Here is a 23,427-nt window from a genome sequence, read left to right as displayed (position 1 = left end):
TTTAGAGGACATATAGCTTATTTGTTCATCATGTTAATGATGTATTTTCACAAGTTAACTCTATCTTTAGTACGTAGATGTCAATGAACATTTCTACTTCCTTGAAACTCTGCATTTTCATACTCAATTTTGTCCTTAAGATCTTTCACATCAAGGTCACAGGCAATGACACATAAGCTGCCATCATCCAGTGAGAACCATCAGGCTAATCGTTCTGGGCAATGTTAAGGAGACACATAATAAGTTGAATAATCATATTTCTGTACATTTCTTCAGACTATCTAGACATATGTTACATGAATTTTCAATCATTGCCAGAAATTCTATGAAACTGAAACTCATTTGTTATCTTAAGAGTGGCTAAAGGAGTTTTAATATCACTTGCTGCAACACCAGCTGAATGTGGGGATGTTATGTAATAATTCTAGTATAAAAGCTATTAGGTAGAGAGTCACATGTAGGCTGGATATGATAAAAATAAGTGAACTAACCTTTGTAGCCTCTTATTGAGTTTAGCCTTCAGTTTTTATCTAGCAAAATCTATTTTATTTTCATTTATATCATCTTTGCTTTCAAATCTTCACCTGTGTTTATGCACATTGTATTGCTAGGTAGATTCAAAGTTTAGTTTATAATTATTAAAAGCAATATGCATCCGTATAGTGTAAAAATTTGTAACTATACATATACACATAAGTTATAAAATTAACCAAACTTATTCCACGTAAGGCAACCTGGGAATCAGAAGATCTATAATACTAGCATTTTAGTAATTTCATGTCTCTAGGTTTTTATTTATTATTTGGAAATGGGAAGGGCTTGGGTAGACTATTTGCAAGACCTGTGCTACATTGAAACATTTCTAAAAATGAATCGTATTTCATTGAACTCCTCTGGACTGGATATCCCATGCACATTATAATCTCCATGGCTGGCCAACCAGAAAGACAGCATTACAGTGCTCCTGATTAGAAAAGTAATGGGGCCTCTCCCAAAGTCAAAATCTGATAGATAACAAACTGAGGAAACACAGCCAAATCATGTCTTCAAAGTTCACTTGCTTCTCCTGCACCATGTTTCCAAGATTTAAAAAATTCCCAGATTTGCTTCTATCGTATTGTAGAATAGAAAGCATTTCACTTGTGTTAGGAGAACACAACAAAACTATTTTAATACAGAACTCAAAACCTGGATACGCAATTGAGAAATTCTTAGAAAATATTCTGCTAAAACTTCCCCTTAATCTTCTTGAAGGCAATGCTACCTCCAGTCAACATCGGACTATTAGCATTATAGGTGCAATTTATCTAGCTGTTGAAATCCCTCTTCATCCAGAAATCCAGCCTACAAATGCACCAACTAATGGTATCATCTAGAAGACTCAGTAGAAACCAAATACTGTGCTATTCTCTGGCACACTGCTACTTTTTCTTCCCTCAATTCATCTCCCATCCCACGAAAACATGTAAAAGGAAACTAAAATAGGAAAATATATATGCTTACCCACCTCCAGACATGGCTAGGGCTAACAGAAATTGTGATCAGGCCCAGAATTCTTACTCTTCAGCCATGCTCTGGATTCTTTTTTGGTTTCAGTACAAGAGAACTATTTCACTGGAGAGCTATGAGAAGACTGTGAGATCGCATTTCTTTTCATTGGTCAGCAGCGGGAGCATTGTGAAGGGATCTGCAGTCCCTGTAGTACTCCTGAAAGAAACTGATTATAAGAAACATGAAATACCCTTCTCACCCGCTGCTTTCTCTGCCGCCAGCTCTGAGGTCAGCCCAAACAGACACTCGAGTTCTATGGAAGCTGTGTTCAGTAACAAAAGAACAAGATTGAGGCTGGATAATTCGGGAAAACGAAACTTGGACAAGGTTAAGCTTACCATTTCTGCAAGCAGGCATTCCTTCCAGCACATACACAGAGCCTGGGGACATCTCTGCATTGTGCTCCTAACAAAAAAAGCACTTTGCTTTCAACAAATCAGACACTCATTTTTTCCCATTCTTTGCCCTGATCTTAGTATGAGACTGAAAAAAAAAAAAAAAAAAAAAAAAAAAAAAAAAAAAAAAAAAGAAAGAAAGAAATAAAGAAAGAAAAAAAGGAAAATGGAAAGTGTTACTTATTCACCATCATAGGGATGCCCTTTGTGTGTCTGAATCATTACCTTGTTGAAAAATGCCAGCCCCACTACTTTTTGAGGAAGAAAACACTATCAGTGTCCTTCCCACTTATACCACTATTTCTTTACCAACGCAAAGATTTCGGTGCAATCTTGGCATATGTCGATTTGTTAAATTCAATTCTTACAATAGCTATATCAGATAACTTCCTTTAAAAACACTTCTTCTGAAGCAAAGGTCTCAAATTTACTAAGATATTCATTGTTCTGGGGAAAAACAAACAAACAAACAAAAACCAGAAAACAAAACAAAATAAAGCAAGAAATTCTGCTGGATAATTTCGAAATGTGTGTTGCCAAAGAACCTGGGAGTATAAGATTAACACGTACAGGTGGAAAAAAATAAGTTAAAAACAGTTACCAAAATTACTTCCAGTGAGCATACATTATTCCAAACTTACCTCGTGTGAACATCTACAGTTCCAAACTCTTGCCAAGCTTCTCTAAGCATTTTGTCTTTAGTACTGGAAAGAACTTGTCACCAGGGAAGTATTGGAGGATTAGTTCAGATGTTAAAGTTTTCTTTTCTGGTACAATAATAAGGAACATGAGTTATAGGGAACCTGATTATGAGCATACGAAGAATCCAGGGAAAAATTCAGTGTGTGACTTGAGAGAGATATAAATATGAGAGGTAAGGGCAGAGGAAACTTTGAATAAAGTACTGTCTTTGGAATCTGGCCGTACAGGCCACAGTGGCACATCCATCTGATAGAACACTCCTCAGCAGTCAGAAGGAACAAGCCTCAGGGAAGTGTACCAAGCCCTTGAATTTCTCCTGCTGAGAGAAAAATGGTTAATCTTAAAAACCTACATGTCACATCATTCCACTTATATAATATTCTGAAAAAAATTTACAGAGAAGGGAGGGCATACTGGTGGCTCCTGGGGCTAGTGAGCAAGGAGAGGGTGTGGCAAGGAACGTTTGGAAGTTCCTTGGGATGAGATGACAATTCCTCACCTTAACTGTAGAGATTTATGTAGGTGATAAAATCAGATAGGACTCTACACAGAGGCATACCAAAATGAAACAAACAAACAAAAATCAGTGCGCTCAAAAACCAACATAATCTAATTAGGACCAAGTTAATTGTATTGTGCCAGTATTGTAGCACAGTATTTGCTGGGATCATGTACAATAATATACCAGGTGTTACCATGGGGGGAAAGTGGAGTGAGGAGTACAGGGAAGCATTCTGCATTTGTTTTGTAATCTCTTGTGAGTTAATGACAACTTCAAAAACAAACAAAAAAAATTTAGAAGCCATTTCTGAGAGCCTGCAAGGATTAATCTGCTCCTTCATTTAGTAAGCAAGGTTTTGTTGGCAACCAATCTGCATTTCTGTGATATACAGAAGACGTCATGAGAACACATTGTAACCCTAAGATAGTGACACCAGTGGACATGGGAACACAAACTGGAACCGTGCATCGTAATACAGCTCAGTGCACAAGTTTCACCCCTGACACATGATATTCTGACCATCACTTCCTGAGGAATTAAGGAAAAGTCAACAGAAATGTGCTCTTTGTTTTTGTAAGATGGACAGAAGTTATAATGTTCCTGTAATAAGGATCATGATTCCTTTTTCTTATTGTATAGATGACTATACATTTCCTTGAGAAAGCTCAGCAGCCCTTTAGAGACTCAGTCATGTATAGTAAGCTGCCCACCAATCGCCTGATACCAACACTGGTAACTGGAGAAACGAAAAGTGTTTCAGTAAAATGTGTTTTATTTTGTCATAATGACATTTTGACCACTTTCCTTCATTATCATTTGGCTAAATAAGATACACTCCCATCCTTCATGTATCCCCTGTACATGTGGGATGAAACCCTTCAGTGACTTGAAGTTCTTTTTGGATCTCTTTCTTAAACTTATCTGTATGTTTTCTGCTGAATTACAGATGTTATCTTTATCTTCAAAATCTGAGTAATAACAAGACCACAGTGGATTTCCCAAAGGTATATTTGCAGTGATTTTCTGTTGGCTCAGAAAGACAAAGTCATTCAGATATCACACTAAAACGTAAAATGAGATAAATCTTACGTAATTCTTAGTGCCAAAACATAAAGTGATGGCCATGAGCACACACACACACACACACACACACACACACACACACACTTGTACACACAGAAGAACTTAATTGATTAAAGACTTCAGAAAAACTAACAAAGGGAATGGATCCATCCAGTCATTCATTAATTTTCCACTTTTTCCACATGTATTATGTTCATTTTTAGCTTGTCCCAAAGCAAACTTGAAAAAAATTAAGGCTCCAAAGTGCTCATAGCTAAATAAAACAAACAAACAAAAAACCATTCATTTCTAGGTCAAAAAATACAGCAAAAAGGATTTTAGGAATTTAATCATTTATCTTCTGCCCTGAGGAAACTCTTTCCCAATGGTGGTATGAGGTGTGTACTTTTACATGTTTGATAAGTAAAAAATAATGTGATGTTAATAATGAGCACAGTGTCATTCATGCAGTTACGATGGATAAAGGTTTTTGAAAACCAATTTCCCACAACTTTCTTGTCACTACAGATTCCATTTTCTATAGTCATTCAGGATCTCACCTCAGGATATCCTGTGAGAAGTGGGTTGAAAGAATAATAGTTATAGAAAATATACATTTTGTTCTGGCCATGCCAATAATTAACTGTGTGACCTTAGGCATATTAGTTCTCTTTTCTTGGTCTTATCTCTTTTATCTGTAATATAGGCAAGCTAGACTGCTATGACTAAGAAGTGAATTGCAAATAAATCTAATATTCATTGCCTATAGAAAATTTTCAACAAAGCTGAAAGACTGCTTTTTTGTCTTTGGAATAAAATTTAAAATATCTATGGTCCTTGTGGACATCATTATGTGTTCATTTCTTAATTATGGGGACAAAGTACGCTTTCTTCTGTCCTTTTGGTTATCAACATTGTGTCCTCAATGCCTTTGGAACCCTTTGTCACTGGTGCTGTATTGCACACATTTCCTCAAATTTCTTGGCCAAATGCTCTCTTGATCTTCTCTTTCTGGGACAGTATGACACAATCATCAAAGACAAATTTGTCTCCTGTTTACAGAACATTTGCATGGCTCTTTATTTCAGGAATAAACTTTAAAATGGTTAGGAGACTAGAACAGAGTGGAGAATTTTCAGAGTGAACTCAGAGCTGATAAAAGACTTTTTACACTGATGCAGCTAATTCAGAATTCTCAGGCTTTTTCTCCAGAATGCAGGGTGGCCTGGCAGAAGAGTGTGGAGGCTGTGTCCGATTTTATTTTTCACTGAGTGTAAAATTGTGTGCATCTCGGGGCTCTCAGCTTCCACAAGTATATTGTAAAAGTATTTGAATAAAACAAAAGTCATTAGACCTGTTATACAAGCTTGAAGTTTTAGGCACATTAAACTATTCATTTGAATATAAGCGCACACACACATATACTTACTTAATATGCATAAGAATGAAAAGAACAAATTTATGATTAAAGAAAGGATGCAACACTGAAAACCACTGAATATCTTTCTGTTATCAAATCTGTTCAAAATCATTTATATGAATGTGCATACATATCCAATCCTTTGCATGCACAAACACTGACAGTCAAGTTGTTTCAAAAGATTTCTAAATCAATTTTGAAATTACTTTTACAAAAAAATTCACAAAGGCACAAAAGTAATCTCTGAAAGTTACATTTTCAGGCAATGTCATTAGTGTCAGTAGATGTTTACAAAGTGCTTTAATAATGCACTGATTTATATTCTCAGTAGCAGAGTACTTCCTTGTATCAGCTAGAAATTAAGATCAACGTATTTTTCACCTTAGTTTATAACAGTCCTGGTAAGTACTTCATAATCACTATTAGTCTGATTTGCAGAAAAGTAGAAAAAAAATCTTTAAATGCCTGTCAAGCTTTTGAATTGTTTTGTGAATTCACATCAATATAATTGAAACATTTTTTGCTAGTAAATATTTTAAATGTAATGGATCTTAGTTATGGCAAATATACTTTTTAAATCTACATTTGTCTATGTCCCCTTCAGATATTATAACAATTTGATGTTTAACATCTGTATAGGTACACAGAATTCAATTGCCAGCTTTCTAGATATAATGCTGATGCAAAATGTCCTTAGAAGTACCACTGTGCTCCGTATTACTTTATTCCAGTCCAGTTGTGAAGGCACTGACTGAGCTGGCTTTCTTTAAACATCTGAGAGACACAAGCACTTTAAATGTTCACACCAGCCATAGACCCTGCTTAGAGCTCTTGTTGAAGGCATCTGCCCCTACACAGCTCATCAGTTTGTTCAGAGCTTGGCTAAAAAGCCACATTTTTCAATGCTTGGTACCTTATAGGACTATTAGTATCCCAGCCTGGTATATTTTGTCTAACATCACAATACAAAATCTTTTATTGTTTAGATTCTTTTCCACATCACTGATTACATCCTGAGAAAATAGATGTTTTATTTATTTAATATTCTTGCATTTTACTTTTGGTTATCCACCATACATGGAACTTCATATTTTCATATCTAAATTATGTATATTTCAAGCTCCTAACATTATACTTAGGATAATAGGCTTCAATAAACAAGTACTAAAATGAGTGAAGATGTATTTACTTTCTAGTTTTTCATGGGGATTTTTTTTTAGTTTCTTATTTGTATGTTTGTGATTTTACTCTAAATCTTTTTTATGTTTTTCTCTAATGAGTCCGTTTTTATTTGTGATACGAGTTTCTTATTTTGTCTCCAGAGAGTTAGAAGTTGCTCCAGCCCTTTATAATGTGTAAGTCTTCTCTCTTTCAATGCAATTACAATATCTCCATGCATTAAACAATGTTGTTTATTTTGATGCAGTTCTGGAATATTTTGCTTTTCACTGAATTTCCAAGTCAATGTGACACTTATTTGATTGTGGTAACTTTAAAGTATCATTTGTGTTTAAAATTACAATCCACTGGTACTTGTTTCCTGCCATTTTGGTTAATATTTTTATTCTTAACAACTTATCAAAATTTCAACAAATTTATAGTTTTATTTATTATTTGTATTCCTTGATTATGCTGTGTCTCCCATATTTAGAATAAGCAAAGTCTTGTTTGTGCATTCATTTTTAAATGCCAACATGAGAATCAAAATCAGTTTTGTGTTTAACAATTTCTTGGGAAAAAAATGGATCATTTGAGATCCTAGAAGCATATTGCTAGAAGAGAGCAATATTGTTTTTTAACTTTTAATCCATTGACCTTACCAAATGCTCCTCTCTTTGAACAAGATATTCATCCTGATTTCAGTGGATCAGTTTTAAAGCTCTCTATGATGATTCACATATTTTGCTATCTATTTCTTGCCCTCATCCTTGGTAAACAAGCACCAGAGATAAACTCAAACCCTGACTAAACACCCGTGATATCATTCTCCTTGTCCAGATGGGTGGGTATTTTTATCCCGAAAGGAATAACACAATAGCAGAAGCTCTGTTTGTGTTAAAACCACTTACCTCACTATAGTTTTGGTGATATTTTATCTAAAATGCTACCTAAATATCCCAAATGAATACATAAGTAGGGAAACCATCGTTTTTAGAGTCCATATATCAGAAGTCATATTGTGCATTATTCTGAATAAAATAAAATATAAAACAAAATCATAAACAGGTGATAGTACAGAAAATTTGAAAATTTCAATGACATTACCTTCAAAACTCTGATGAATGGGCTTTCTCAGTTGAATCCATTTTTTCTGGCTATTGTCAATACCTACTAACTCAAAAAATTATTTCTTGTACCTCCTATCTCGTAAGTTTTTTGTACTACCTAAAGTATAAAATGTAAATATGCTGTAATTGTCTCCAGATTCACTCACATAAAATGAAAAAATTATCCATCTTTTGCAATGAAGTTATAAAAAGGTAACTTGAGATTCACTTAGCTTTCTTTACCTTTTTAAAAATCACTCTTCACCACTCCTATGATTTTGAACACACTCCTGCGCATGCAAATGTATGAACATATACACACACTTTGCAGTGTCTGATGAAGACTTCATTTCTTCTCTACATATAATTTCCACTGCAGAAAATGTCTCTTACTCAGCCATCACCTATTTCTTCCACAATCCAGTAATATTACTTTCTCTAGGAAGACTTCCGTCTAAATCAGAACCCGAGGATTGCAAGTGACAGCATATCCAAAGCAAACAAGAGTCAAGAAACAAAAATTACTTAACTTTGTAAGATAAAATCAGTCACTTTATCCTCCTCTATGTCCCATTTTAACCTGATTTCTATCTCCATTTCCATCCTTAGGTTGGGAGAAAAACATGAGACATATATCCTGATAACGCTAGTCTTCTAGCAATAATATTTGTTCAAATTGAATCTAATTCCATGCACTTTTGCCACCTTGAATTTTAAATTTGAGGCACAGAAAAAGAGACAAAGAGAAAAGAAATGTTGAGGAAATAAAGGAAAAACCTAGCAAGCACTTTGACAAACTGGAGAGTGGAGAAAATTCTGTATTCTGAAGTCTTAAAATGAAGAGAGTGCTATTTAGGAAGTACAGTTTTCTATAAAAATAGGCTCATATTGATTTTGATGACTTCTCTTTTCATGCCCCAAGCATCTGGGGATATTATTGTTGAGATAAAGCTTGGTGCTTCATGCAGACAAGTAACTAGAGTTCAGTGAATGAGCCAGACCTCTCCCAAGTCAAACATTCTAGATCATAAATCTCACTGTCAAAGGTTTTCTGGCACATTCTTTTCCAGCTTTTGTTCTACATTTTTCTGTTGAGATTCTACAAGGAAATAGTCAAAACTTATCATTGTGCTTATCATACAATAAAATACATTTGCATATTGTGATACTATTTACCCTGCTCTTCACTTATACCAGTGAATCATGGTACTGTTCTAGTGTATCATGAATTTATGAAACAAATTTTCCCTAGAAGTGGAATTTATGATCTTTTAAAATGTGACTGTGTGCCAGAAAGGTTTAAATACATTACATATTGGGGGTAATGGCCTATTAGACTTTGTAAAACTTTTAACACAAAGGACAGACTGTGAAAACAATAGGAGAATTTATATTTTGAGACAAATTTATATTTTAGGAGAATCATGTTTTTCTGTTTTCTACAGAATAAATATTTATAACCTGGACAGAATACATGTAGTTGTTGTTTGAAGACTCTAATAAAGGGAATTTAGAGAGCTATAGAGAGAATGGAAAGAAATTAAGTGTCCCTGAGATTCTCTTTTTCCTCTTCCTCCCATGCCTCCCTCCCCATTCTGAGGCAGCCTAAATATAGAAGACAGATATTGGCCTAGACTGAAAGGGTTGAAAGGGGTGTTTTCTAATTGTCAAGTGAGATGCAGGAAGAGGTCTCCTAATACACACCAAAGAAATCTCTTGTTTTCAGTTAGTTTTCTTTACCCCAGTTATCTTGTTTCCCAGCCCAGGAAAGCCTTAGAGTCTAATACTGAAGCATGAAGCATTGCTCCAAGGATGGTGAAATGAAATTTCTGACCATTTTGTTTTCTCTCTTCCCCTCTACCACTGGCTCCAAGTCAACACCCTAACCAGAAGTATAGAGCAGAATATCATACATAAAGTTGCCATTATCTGGTCAAAGCTGGGAAAGTATAGAAGTATTCTGCTTAAGTATGGAGAAGATTAGAAAGGGATGAAGTTTAGGAAAACAAACATCATACTGTTGGATGTGAGTTTATGCAACAACCCACGAACTGTTCTTGCATCATCCTGACCCTAACCTGCTTCCGTTAGACTCTAGGCTCTGCTCTACACAGTGAACCACTTTCCAGTCCCAAGCCTAGCCACTGTGCAGTACAGGCAGCATTTATCTCTGCAAACATTTGAAAATAGAACTGAAATTTAATTATAATTCAATTTATTTTGCAATAGTGGAACTATCACATTTTTCTTCTTAGTGACTTTTGAGGTTTTTTAATTGTTCCAATAATCAACTTTATTGTGCCTAGGACACAATCCCTGACACGTGTGACTTACAAGAGGTGAGATTTAATTTAACTCATAATTTCAGAAGTTTTGGTCTCTTGTCAACAGGTTCCAAGGCAGAAACATCATAACAAAAGCCTGTGGTGTGGGGAGGTTGGGAGGGTGTCCACATGTCATTGTAGACTGGAAGCAAAACACAAAAACAGTGTCATGCAGTTTTGGACTAGGGTGTGATCAGGACATACAGTGAAGATTTAAATTTTAAAAATTGTATTAAAAGAGGGCTGGGGATTTAACTCAGTGGCGTAAGCGCCTGCCTTGCAAGCAGGCAGTCGTGAGTTTGATCCCTAGTATCGATAAAAATGAAAGACACACACACAAAATATCGTATTAAAAGACACATTGCCATTAATCCCTCTCAAAAATACAGTAGTTTCCGTTGATTCAAAAACACTTATGCCATTGATTTTGTCACTTACTAAAGCAGTTCTAGAAATTCTCTTTATGAGCGTCTTTGATTATGTTTCTGTGACTGTCTCTTCGTCGGAAATCTTTGAAAACCTTTACGTCACGTGGTCATTTTGATTTTCATAAAGTCTAGAAATTAAAGTGCATCAAATCTGATTTTAAGGATGGATGGGCACATACTGCAATGCTTTTCACAGAAAGTTCCTTAAATACTTGATGCAGTCTGGTGGCCATGATATATCGTGAATATTGAAATTTTTAAAAATCACAGTAAAATCACACTGGTAAAAATCTCTCTCCAAACACTGCTGCTCACTTAAAACGCACTTACTTAATCATTCTTAGTAATAAATCTTTTGCTACAACACATTTTTGAACTTAAATATTCACCATATTTTTATCACTCTTGGTATATAGCATGTAATTTCATGCCTCTGTGACACACTTAGCAGAACTCTTCACTAGTTTACTAAGGCTTTCTAAATCCAGTGGGAGTGGCAAGTTAGGATTAAAGTCACTGCCTGTTTTATGCAACTAAATAAATGTATGTGTGTAAAGTTTTTGATTATGCTTTCATTAAAATTCTATAATGTCTATAGAGAAAGAATGATAGCTTTACTTTTATGCCTATTAATAATTTGTTTCTTTTCCCTCCTTCCTCAGTCTTGTTAAATGTTTATCTGTTTATCTTTTTGAAATGTCAGCCTTTGCCTTTACAGACTTAGGCTGTGTCTTTTTGTTGCTATTTTATAAAATTTTGTTTTTATCTTTATTTTTGCATTAAATTAATTATTCATTTCACTACATTTTATATTGAAAGTTTAAATTATTCTTTATAATATATTTTTCTGAAGAATACAAGATGAAATTTTTTTTTCTAAGCACTATTTTGTTGGCTTTCACAAAAGTTGACGTATGGAGTTTTCATAGAGATAGTTCACAAAAGGGAGTTTTGTTGGTTGGTTGGTTGGTTGGTTAGTGCTAATATTTTGTGTGGTGGAACTGAGACCTATACATTTCCTCTGGTCATTTCCTGGATGCATTCATCCTCTGTTTCCATGATATAGGGACTTCTCCATAGAAGACTCACAAACTGTGATTGACTGGTGTCAGAAAAAGTGAGTGAGAAAGCAGGACATCCTGAGTAGAATGTAAGGAGACTTTTATACCCCACACTAGAAGTCATATCCCAGTCCTTTTGCTGAATTCTATTTTACAGAAGCTGATTAATAAACTATGAGCTTGACTTGAGGTAAAATCTACCTAGCAGATTAGTAATGTTCTGGGTGTATCTGTTAGTAACCGGCACATAAGCTTGCTAACAGAAGGAAGAAGAGCACCTGGTATACAGATGGCACCAAGAAATAAGTTGGCAGAATAGAGAGATCAAAGAGAGAAAGAAGAAAGTGTTTCCTTTGCGGAGGAGCTCTGGTCTTTGGTCTCCAGTTTCTTAGCTTTCTAGCACAGACTATTCAGCCTTCTAGTGCTGAGACTCTGCAATGAGCGCCCAGGCCCTCGATCTTCAACTACCACTGGATATTTCAGTTCCCCTGTGTACAGGCAGCCATGTTGTCTTTTTCTGTCTCTAATTGCACAAATGGTCTTCATCACTCTTCCACCTGTGACCCTGTAAGCCTTCCTAATAAATCTATTTGTTTAATTACGCATGTATGTTATATTGATTCTGTTCCTGTAGAGGACCCTAACTGAGAAACAAATGAGGAGGCACAACCTAGAATCAAGGCAGAAGGATTATAAAAGGCGTGGATATCTGCAAGTAGGGCTCACAGGGCAGCACCATAAAGACAGATTCCAAATACACAATTCACAGAGCGAGATTAAAAAGTAAGAGACTGAGTTCCACATCACTGGAAGTATCCTGAAAAGGTAATTCTCAAGGCGCCACTTCTAAAGTACACTGAAAAAAGACTCGCATAAATTTGGATCTTTACATTTCGCTTTACTTTTCTTATTTGCCTTCACCTTTCGCAGCAATACACATACCACCATCACACTTGGTTAATTTCTAATTACACTTCAAGAGCTGCCTCAGCTGCACTTTCTTCCATTTCATTAAAAAATGTTTTCTAGACTATTTTTTACTTTCGTCAAAGCAATGAAGCTTCTGAGTCACGAAAAATACACTATACACCTAGGACACAGACAGTTTGTGAAATCAAAACAAGTTCCACCCACGCGCCAGCAGGGCCAAGCAACTTCAGCTGAGTTAGCGAGATCACTCCCCAGAGTCATGTACTGGAAGATTCCACTTCACATGTGTTTCCATCTGCGGGGCACAGAACAAGTGCTACACCACGGAAGTACTTAGGCGGCTGTGGATGTGCTTAGAGGCACCCTTACTGTCCATGCTTATGGTAATTCTTCATGAAAAGACATAAAGGAAAATTACACATCTCAGGTCTCACTTCATGCCACACACTGCAGCAAGGCTATTTGTGTGTTCGTTTCATGAAACATTCACTGCTGCTCTGTAAGTTGGTATGTCTCATTTCTGCTTTCGAGATGAGTTGGCTTAGGTTTGAGGTTGTTCAGTTAACTCCTGTTTCTGCTTTCGGGATGAGTTGGCTTAGGTTTGAGGTTGTTCAGTTAGCTCCTGTTAGTGAGCCGAGAGCTGAGCCGTGCTTCTCTTTGCTAATTGTCAAATCTCCAGGCTGAACATTGTCTGAGAAAACATTGAGGAAACTAAACACTGAAATTTACCAGCATGTTATGCCAGATATAATTTATTTTCTTTAACAAACTTTGATATATACTCTCTTGTGTTTTTTTGTCTGCTTTAAATAGATTGTTGGCATTTGCAAAAAAAAAATCATATTATTAACTAGGGAAAGTACTAAAGACTTCTATATTAGGTTTTCACATGTTCACAGTCTACTAGGAATGACCAGCATGTAAAAAATTATAATTGAATATAGTATAAACTGATATAAAAAGATGATCAAAGTGTTATAGAGATATGTTTAAAGTTGAAACAGGCTCACAGAAAAGGTTAGTTTCGTTTAGTAGGACACATCCACTGAGATTCTTGAATTTACCATTCTGCAGCAAGGAACATAGAGAGGCTGGACAACACATAGCTGGAACAATCTTAAGTATATTTTAAGAAATAATTGATTTCTAATATTTCCTGTTATATGGTTCTAAAAATTACCCTTGGAAGTAACTCATATGGTAGCTTAAATTGATTGTTTATGCATATACTTATTTTAAATAAATAATTCATATGATTTTATAAAGATATTTGATTAATATCTTAAACACACAAAGCATTTAACATGCTAATTAGATGTCAATTGTTTTGCAAAAATAAATACAAACATTTGTAATGGTAATTGGAGTTGAACTCCATGATTATTTATTAAAGTTTTAAAACATGTTAATTATTACAGCTGAGGAGAAGCTCATTCCATATTTAAGAAATTCCTTGAACACATTTGCCCCTGTCAAATATCTAATTCCTGAATGATGAGTTGATTTAAGCATCTTTGCTATTTACAGCTGGGTAAATTTAATGGTTTAATTGGGGCTAATAACACAGTGGAGGGCCACCTAAAAAATGAAAGATTTCAAGGGAAATAAAATAAAAGGTAACTAAGCAAAATAGATGTAAGACCATGGTCAGTAAATTACTGATTATAGAATAACAGCTTAAACATATTTTTTTACAACCTCAAGATAAAACTATTCTTCCATGAAAACGTTTCCAGCTTTATCCAGTTGGAACAAGCCATTTGATTTTCTTGAACGTTCATAGCAGCTTTCCTGGAATACTCACATAAACTTGTCCATTTCTATCTCTTTGATTTCTCTTTGGTCTCCAAAGACAAAGCTAATGTAGATTCTTGGGTAGAAATAAACACACTTAGTTTATGTTCATTTAAGTATTCATCACATTCTTCATAAGACACAGCTTTACACTGTTACAACACAGAGGGTTTATGTTTCCTGATTTTCTTTAGTATCAAGCAAAATTTATCTTCTATCACAATTGCACCATTAATGACACAAAACATAAATGGGCCTTCTGGATGGATTAGCATCATTTGCTATTTTTCAAAGAGTTTGCAGATTCCAAGTCCTTGCTTTTATAATATCAACATGCTGTATTTTCATTTTTTTTATCAGTACCAGGGATCGAACTCATGACCGCACACTTGCAAGGCAAGCACTTATGCCGCTGAGCTAAATCCCCAGCCCCTAACATGCTGTATTTTCCAAATCTCCATTTACAACAGAGACACTATCCTCACATTTTGTTCTGCTTCGTTTTTCAGAAGGCAATATGGTAGCATGACTAAGAAATTGTATTAAAGGAATACCAAGGGAAATCTGTCTCAGTTACATATTATTTACATGAAATTGAGGAAGTTAGGACAGTGCCTTGAAGCCAAATTTACCCATCTGTATAATAAAGATGAGACTGGTCTGAGTGTACAGAATTGAAGTGATTAGAAAGTTTTTACTTAAGATCTTCTTCTACACATTATTAAAAGCCAACACTGAAGTGGCTCTTGTCCACATTCCCATTCTAAATTTTTTGTCTTGTGCTTAAAATAAGTTTGCTATCGACAACAGTTCCATTTTAAAGATGAAAAAATTGAAGCAGTTAAATGTCTGGTTCCATATCATACTAATATTAAGTAGTAGGACAAGGTCTCAAACAGGAAAGTTCTGGCTCCAGATTCCTCTTACTTCTGTGTGTTCTACAGCCTCCATCCATATCAAATGCAGCTATTACTTACAGCTCTTGGTTCCCGATTCTTTCTTCCAAACTTTCACAGGAACACTTTTTCTATTTCATTTGGTTATATTGTTAATAGTATATTTTGATGCCCTATTACTACAATAAATTCATTTTAATAGGTTTGTGGCTAGGTCTTTCCTTTTTCAGAGTTCTTAATCCAAGTCTCATGGGACAGTCATTGAAAGTTATTGTGGGAAAATTTTTTTAAAATTAGCAGGATATATTATAGTAACTTTTTTTGATTTCCTATTAACTTGATTTGAAGCTCTGTATTGCTCTCAACATCTTGTCTTGACTGATTTTATTCTGTTCTGTTTGATATTATCAATTTTGAGGGTATAGGCAACAATTTTGAAGGCAATAACGTTCACTATGATGCCCATTCTGGTTTGACTATTATCTTCTTTTGAAGTTCAGTAATGTCTCAGATGTTAAGGTTTTATTGGTATTATTTGTTCTGTACTGTTTTGTTCAATTTTATTATACCTGATGATATAGGTAATTCTGATTAAGGTAGCAAGAGGCATTACGGTAACCATTGTTGATTACCTTGTATTCTGTTTTTACATCATGTACTATGTCCATCCTTTGTTTTGACTGACTGCTTTGTTTAGTCACATTTGGTTTTATTCACTTCCAAAAAAAGTAATAAGAACTGTGGGAAAAATAAAACCCAAAATGTGTAAATATTATTGTAAAAAAAAGAGAGGAAAAGAAAGTGCTCTAAAGGACACAACTGCAAGTGTGTAAGATAGATGACTATATTACTAAGTTGTTGTTGGATCATTGAACAGAACTGTTTGCAGTCTCACTGTTTGAAGGTCCACTTTGTATGCTTAATTTTGTAACTTGCTCAACTATTTCTAAGATGACAACATGTAATCTATTAACTAGTGATTTCTTACTGTTTTTTTTTGAAATTCTGTATTACTTGTACCCTTTTACTGTTTTGTTTTGTTTTGTTTTTCATTAAACAAAAAAAGAAAAAAAAAAGAAAGTGATTGTGAATGAACTGATAACCTTCAGGTGTTCTTAATAAAGCTATGTTATATAGTTGTTTGCTCACAAATTAATCATATACAGAAATTGCAATGTGTCATACTTTGACTACTATGAATTATCTCTGATAAAGCTGTTCATATCAGGAAAGACTAGGCTGCACTCAGTTGACCTAGCAAAGGCATACTGTATTGGAAGAAAGAAAAATATTTTGAAGTGTGTGACCTTAGTATCTGAGGCTTGCAGAGATTGTATATTTGCTCTTTTCTGTTAAAGATCACAGTCATAATTTGAATTCATGTCTGTATCTCTTTTCATCTGGCCCACAGAGAACAATATGCTTTGATAATTTAGATGTATGTTTCGAATCTGAAACACTTTATAAGAGCATTTAATTTATCTAATTATAGCTAATAAAATACATTATTTGCCTTATTTTATTATGCATCATTTTTTTATATCTTGTAGATTTTGCATTTCATTGAATGTGAGATGGTAATAAAATTATATCTCCCTTATGAAATCCAAGAAAGAATCCTATCTTCACTAATGGATAATCTGCACTCAAATGTAGACCCTGTTTATACTGATACATGCAGAGAATGCTACGTTTGCATGAGGCATAGGTAATTTTTCTGAGTGAATAGCTCCATGTAGACATACAAGCCCCAAGAAAAATGCTAAAGAGAGCATTGTTCCTAGCTCTTTCCTGTCCTTTATGGCTTTTATTTCTTCTCTTAGTCAAATACGTTGACAAGTTTATTCAATATAGACTTGAGCACATTTACTATGAGGAACCATAATAATTCTTCTAGCCTTTCCTTTGTTTTGTTTATTTGCTTTGAAATTAATTCATCCTCTTCTTCCTATCTGACCTTTTGTCCCTAAAATACTCATTAAATACATAAAAGTGAATTCATATTTAGCCCTAACTATACTTATTGCATCATAACTACTTACATGATGATTCATATCTAGTTCTAACCCTGTCCTCACCTGTAAATGAAACATCTCTTTTCCTAAATAAAATCTTTACTCCAGATATTGTTTTTCAAGAACTCTCATTGCATGTCCCAGAGAAGTCACTGCCTTAAAATGGTTGCAAACTGTCTTAGGCATATCTCAACATGTCTTTCTCAGCCTTCCCTGAGACGTGATGTGCATCTATGCTCGCCATTGCTTACTCTTTGCTCTTAGGCACTATATTAGATGTTTAACTCATGGTACTTTTCTTCATCTGCATAGAACGTGCTGTGAAATGTTATCTTGCCTATTTTTATAGATGTCAGGAAGAGAAGTTAAATCAAGTATACAGTACAGCATAGGGCCTATCCCTATCTACATGATACTCATTTTTCAGTATTAATTGGGTCATGCTACAACCCTCATCCAATTTTTTTTTATTTGTTTTTCTCTGTCTGGACAGAAAATCCAGAGATGCTGGATAAAGAGAGATAATGGTTTCAGGAAAACACTCAGATACGAGCTGAAGAAAATTATACAGAAAACATCTAGATTTTTTTTTTTATTTTTGGTGGACTGTGCTTAGAAAACATACAACTCTGATGTGCATACTCTACGTATTTGATGTGTTTCCTAGTGGGACTGAAGCTTAGTTGCCTAGGCCTAGAGATAAATTTAAACTGTTTTCTCATGTATCTTTCAACAACTTATCATCCACCTTAGTCTTTCTTGCTCATTTTCCAAGTGATCCTTTCTGGGAATCCCTCTTCTTTAAAATTATTAGCTTCGTGTCTCTTCTAATAGAACTCAATCTCAGAAAAGTGCAAAATGTCAGAAGTCAGAAATGAATCTGTATCTTAGCTGTATGTTTCTTTGTGTCTAAAATATTTAGGTCATAGTGACAAACCAAGAGACTTATAATGTTTGTTTATAAATGAAAATAAAAGAAAAAAAACCCCACCAGATGACACATCATTCCCAGATTGTGTGTGAGGGATCCCACTTGGGTGAAAAAAGATGGTTGAAAAAGATGAGATATTCCAGATCGTAGGTCTGATTTCCAAGTGATCTTGGAAAGTATAAGATGCAAAAGACAATATTATATGGCTTCATTTTCAAAGAAACTTGAGATGTAGAGATAAAGAAATATTTTAGAATATATTAACATCTCTGTGTACACTTTTGTCTATGAAAACAGAGATGACAACAGCCACCTCACAAGGAAAATGAATTAAATGGTGGGTACAGCCCTGGTCTTGCTTCTGTTTTCCTTGTACAGGATCAGAATCTTTCATTTATCAATGTATAATTATAAGTCCTATTCATTCTAAGTATAATAAAGCTAATAATTTATATTTTAAAGTGCATTTTCATCTAGAATATAAATTATATTCAGTGAAAATCATAGAATTAATCAAAGAGATAACATTATAAATTTACAGCACATATGTTTAAAGATCTCAAAAACGCTAAAATATTCTCAGCAGATTTGATCCAGCTAGCAAACTGGAAAGTCATCTGAAAGCTGTAGAGCTGATAATATAAAAGCTATGGTAAAAACTGATTCTAAGCAAAAGACAATTCAACCAAATAAGATGAACTTGAGATACGGCACTCAGGAATTGACCAGTAAATTTGAGATGGCTTTCATTTAGGTTTACTGGATTTTTCCTCATTTGTTTTTAGTGATAAATGGAAACTCTAATCATTAAAATAAATAAGATTTTGAAAAGAAAAAAATGATGTTTTCTTTTTGCCATGAAAGGACTTTTTCTCTTTTATAATACAGATATTTTATACAGTTCACATTCTTTTTCATAATAAATTTGATAACAATAAATTTCTAAAATTTGAATAATGTACCTTCTCTTCTCCAAAGGGGTGGGAAAAAATCTAGGTACTAAAAATATACCTTCAATTGCTAAGAACTTACACAATAACCAGAGAAGGTGAAATCTTATTTGGAAAAATCATTTTCATGAAGTAAGTACACACATTTCCAATGCAAGTACACAGTCCTAGAACTAAAGTAATTCTGTGTTGAATATTTTGTTCCTATTGCTTCACAATGATAATATGTAATTTGTATTGTTTTCTTAAAAATATCTGTACTTAGATTCTTTTTTTAAAATATGTTTTCAGAAGTAGATATATTAAATACATGCACATCTCTAAAGCACTTACTTATATTAACATACACAAAGAAGTATGATATAATGTCATTTGCTCCACATTTTTTTTATTTACTTGGTATCTTTTAGATTGAGTTTCTATTGTAATCGCCAGGGATGGAATACTTTTTTACTCATATATTGCCTTCTGATAAATATCTGCTCAGCTTCTTTGCCCATTTATTGATTGGGTTATTGTTTTGTTGATTTTAAATTGTTTAGATATTTGGGGTATTATCATCTTATCAAATGCAAATATTTTATTATTTTCAGTAGATTATGTCAGATATTTTGAAGTATTTTGTATCAATAAATAACATAAAATCTATGTAGAGAGTATAATATATTTCTGAATATTTGGAATACATTTCTTTGTTTTGAATTTTAGCATACAATTTTATATTGTATATAAAATTTCAAGACACTTTTGCAAGACACAATTGCAAAGCAGAATATAATCATAGTACTCTTTTAATTAGGAAAAATTTCTAAGCACTTAGAACTTTAAATATTTATCAGTTTTTATTAGCAATTACTAATGTAAACCAAGAAATTATCTCAATATCTAACTTTCCTTTAGCATAGTAATGATATATATGTAGAAGCATGCATGTATGCGTGAGCATATGTATAAATACATATACATGCACATGTATAAACACACACACCCCACCCCTTATATATATATATATATATATATATATAGCACATATTTTCCTTTTTAGGATAATATCTGCCATACAATAGCCATTCAGGTTTGTGTGTGTGTGTGTATATATATACATATATATATATATATATATATATATATATATAAACATATAGGAGAAAATGGAATGAAATGGACAGAATGTGTCCTTGGTCCTGGTACTAGTGTTGCTCATGGTGGTAAAAGGAAGATATGTTTCGATGAAAAGCTCCTTAGTAGCATTGAATATTATAGTAATAAACAACAAATGTTGTTAAATAATCAAATTATATGCTTTTCCCAATAAAGAAAGCAGAATAAAATTTTTTAAGAGATGGATTTTAACTCATAATTAAAATTATCAAACACATTTAATAAAAACCAGAGCATGTGTAAGTGAATGAAAGTGTCGACATCTACATGACATGGATCAGACGATAACACGCTATGGCTGCTCACAAAGATTTTAAGCATTAAACAGTCACTGAATGAGGCGGCTAAAGACATTTTTTTCCCAGTCAATGGGAAAATTGCTACGATTATCACTGTCTGTTCCAGTGTAATAACTCCAGCTCAATGAAAGAGGATTTACATTGTAAAGGTGAGAATTTGGTGCTAGAATGAATGAGTTAATATTGTTCTCCCTTAGCCAATTGCATGCTCACTTATGGTGCGAAGACAGTATATTTTGTGCCAAAGCTACAGCAAGAGAGTTGCCTGCCCCCGTAATGAACTGACCACTAGTCAGACTTCAATAAAGTAGGGTGAAGAGCTGTGAAGCCGGGAAGATGTAGGCCTGAGCCCTGGCATTGACTAATCAGGTAATTTTACTCATTTATTTTCCATCTTTCAATACCTCAGGTTTACCAAAGCACAGAAGTCACAAACATTCACAAAGCTCATATTCTAAGTCCGTTTCTGATAAAGTTCCAGACTGAGTGTTAATACCATTTAGAGAAAAAGAATACATTGTCTGCTTCATTAGTCAGAAAATCTGAAATCATTGTCTATCAGATTTTATGAAAGCTGATTTTCCTAGGAACTCTGCCTGAATAATATATTAATTCTCTGTCTTAACTCTTCCTGAAAAAATAAAGTTTATACCACAGCTGGTACAAGCGTTGGTAGATAACTTCATTTTAAAGTTTAAATTCTGAAAAAGATACTGAATTGCATATTTCCTGACTATATGGTAAGACAAACAAACTAAGCAAGCAGAAAATAAACAACAAGGGAATAAAATACTTGAATGAATGTAGAAGTGATATAAATTTTAACAGACTATTTCTTTTACTTAATTATAGAGTAATATGAGAATCATATGTCCTCTGCAAACCAGTTATTTATGTTAAGTAGGAGGTAATCAACATTTCTTACTGAATTATTGCGAATATAATGTGAGATAATCTCAATGCGAAGCAGTTGTTAAATAGCATATATTTTCCTTTTTAAGATAATATCTGCCATACAATAGCCATTCAGGTAAGTTTTAAATAAATTGGTCAATTTACTTAAGATTTTAGACAAATGATCCATTCAATTCTTACTTTCAACAAACAATTTTAGGTTTGGAACATAGACAGAAAAACATTTAATTTACTGTATTACTTTTGGGGGCTAAAAAATAAGTCATTTCTATGTCATCACATTAAAAATTCATCTTGGAAAAACATTAAGAAATAAGATAATTAGTAATTGATAAAACACTATATTAAAGTGAGTTTTCATATAAAACGGGTATTTAATGTCTCTTAAACTGAAATTCACAGAGTTTTACTAGAGGAAAAAAAATCTATTCATTACTTTCTTTATGCACATGTAAAAGTAGTAAGATGTCACACTAACTTGAATTACTTGAATTTTATGAATTTGAATGAACATAAAATCAGGAAATGATAATACTGAATAAGGATTGTATTGGTTTACAAGGAAGAGATTTCTGTGATTCTGTTACAGGCAACTGAGTTAGACAGAAATTTTATAGGCAGTCAAATAAGGAGAGACCCTGGAAGGAGCCAGTGCAGAAGACTGGGTGTCTTGCAACCCTGGAGGAAACAGACACCTCCTGCTGTGAGCTAAATCTCAAGACAAAAGATCAAACAAATATATTCACGTCCTTGTGCTTGATATTCTGAATAGGTCTGTATTACCCTGAGGAAGCCAGGAGTCAGTATCCAAATTGCTTATAGGAAGAATCACTATTCTGTATTCATGCCTCCTTGCTATGCGACTTGTTCCCCCATTTTCCCCCAATTTAGTCAATTTTACCTGTGCAATTAGTCCTCCTGGTTGATCAAATCTCTGTCTTACCTCATACCCATCTTAAGAGTTATCATGTTTTCCCCACCTTAGATCTGTCCCACTTTTTGGCTTTACTCTATAAAAGTCCCTAAAAAAGACAGTCTTTGGCACCCACTCAGGGCCCCTTCCGTCTGTCAGACAGAAACTTTCTTTCTCTCAATAAATATATTCTGCTCCAATCACCACTGTTCCTAAAATCCATTCTTCAATTTTAGATAATATGAACTCATCAGATACCTAGTAGTTTGGGAGTTTCATTCTTATATATCAATTTCCTCTTTGTCTGTGTATCTGTTAATCAAAAATGAAAGATTTTTGTGTGACCAAGAATCCATTTTTATTTCACATTTAGTATTATCCATTCTGTTCTAAAATAAGTATTACAGTCTACAAAGAAGTCTATAGCAGTTATAAACCTCGTTGAATTTTAGTACTTCAGGCAAGCTAAGAATCATTTTGCAGATATTATTCCATAAATTTCCCTTACAGTTTAATGACTTAATCAGTAGTTTTCCTTTATTATTTAATAAATGAATATTATAATCCAAAGGTTTTAGCTACTATCCCTGTGATGATACTGTGATAAAATACAGGACCAAGGAAATATGAGTGGTAGCCTACAAATCCTTTCCTTTACCAAAGGTGCTCCTTTATACATCAGGAGCTTATAACCAGTGGTCTATGACTCAAAAGGGAATTGAAATATAAAATTCTGTTGTTGGTAAATCAGGTTCACAGTGATACAGAGAAAGACAGAAGGGTAAAGAGAAAGAACTAAATGTATAGCTCAAGTGTGTTGCTAAGGAAACTCTCAAACCAAATTTCACCCCATCCAGGAATACAAAGGCACTTGTGTACAACTAATTTTCTATGATGATTCTACATAGTAG

At 33.9% G+C, this 23,427-nt stretch overlaps 1 long non-coding RNA gene across 2 annotated transcripts in view; it reads right to left on the bottom strand.

The window, feature by feature from the left end:
• The window catches only part of LOC134475762 (uncharacterized), a 28,262-nt gene extending 26,526 nt beyond the window's left edge, over window positions 1-1,736 (bottom strand). For both annotated transcript variants that reach the window (XR_010046996.1, XR_010046997.1), the window contains exon 1: window positions 1,508-1,736. This is a non-coding gene — a long non-coding RNA (uncharacterized LOC134475762). The remainder of the gene's footprint in view (window positions 1-1,507) is intronic.
• Window positions 1,737-23,427: the final 21,691 nt, after the last annotated feature.

Source organism: Cavia porcellus, unplaced genomic scaffold, assembly GCF_034190915.1.
Source record: "Cavia porcellus strain 051 isolate PalLab524CR breed Dunkin Hartley unplaced genomic scaffold, mCavPor4.1 scaffold_4, whole genome shotgun sequence".
Taxonomy (NCBI): domain Eukaryota; kingdom Metazoa; phylum Chordata; class Mammalia; order Rodentia; family Caviidae; genus Cavia; species Cavia porcellus.
The sequence above is the reverse complement of the archived record's forward strand: the minus strand, read 5'-3'. Positions and strand labels throughout refer to the sequence as shown.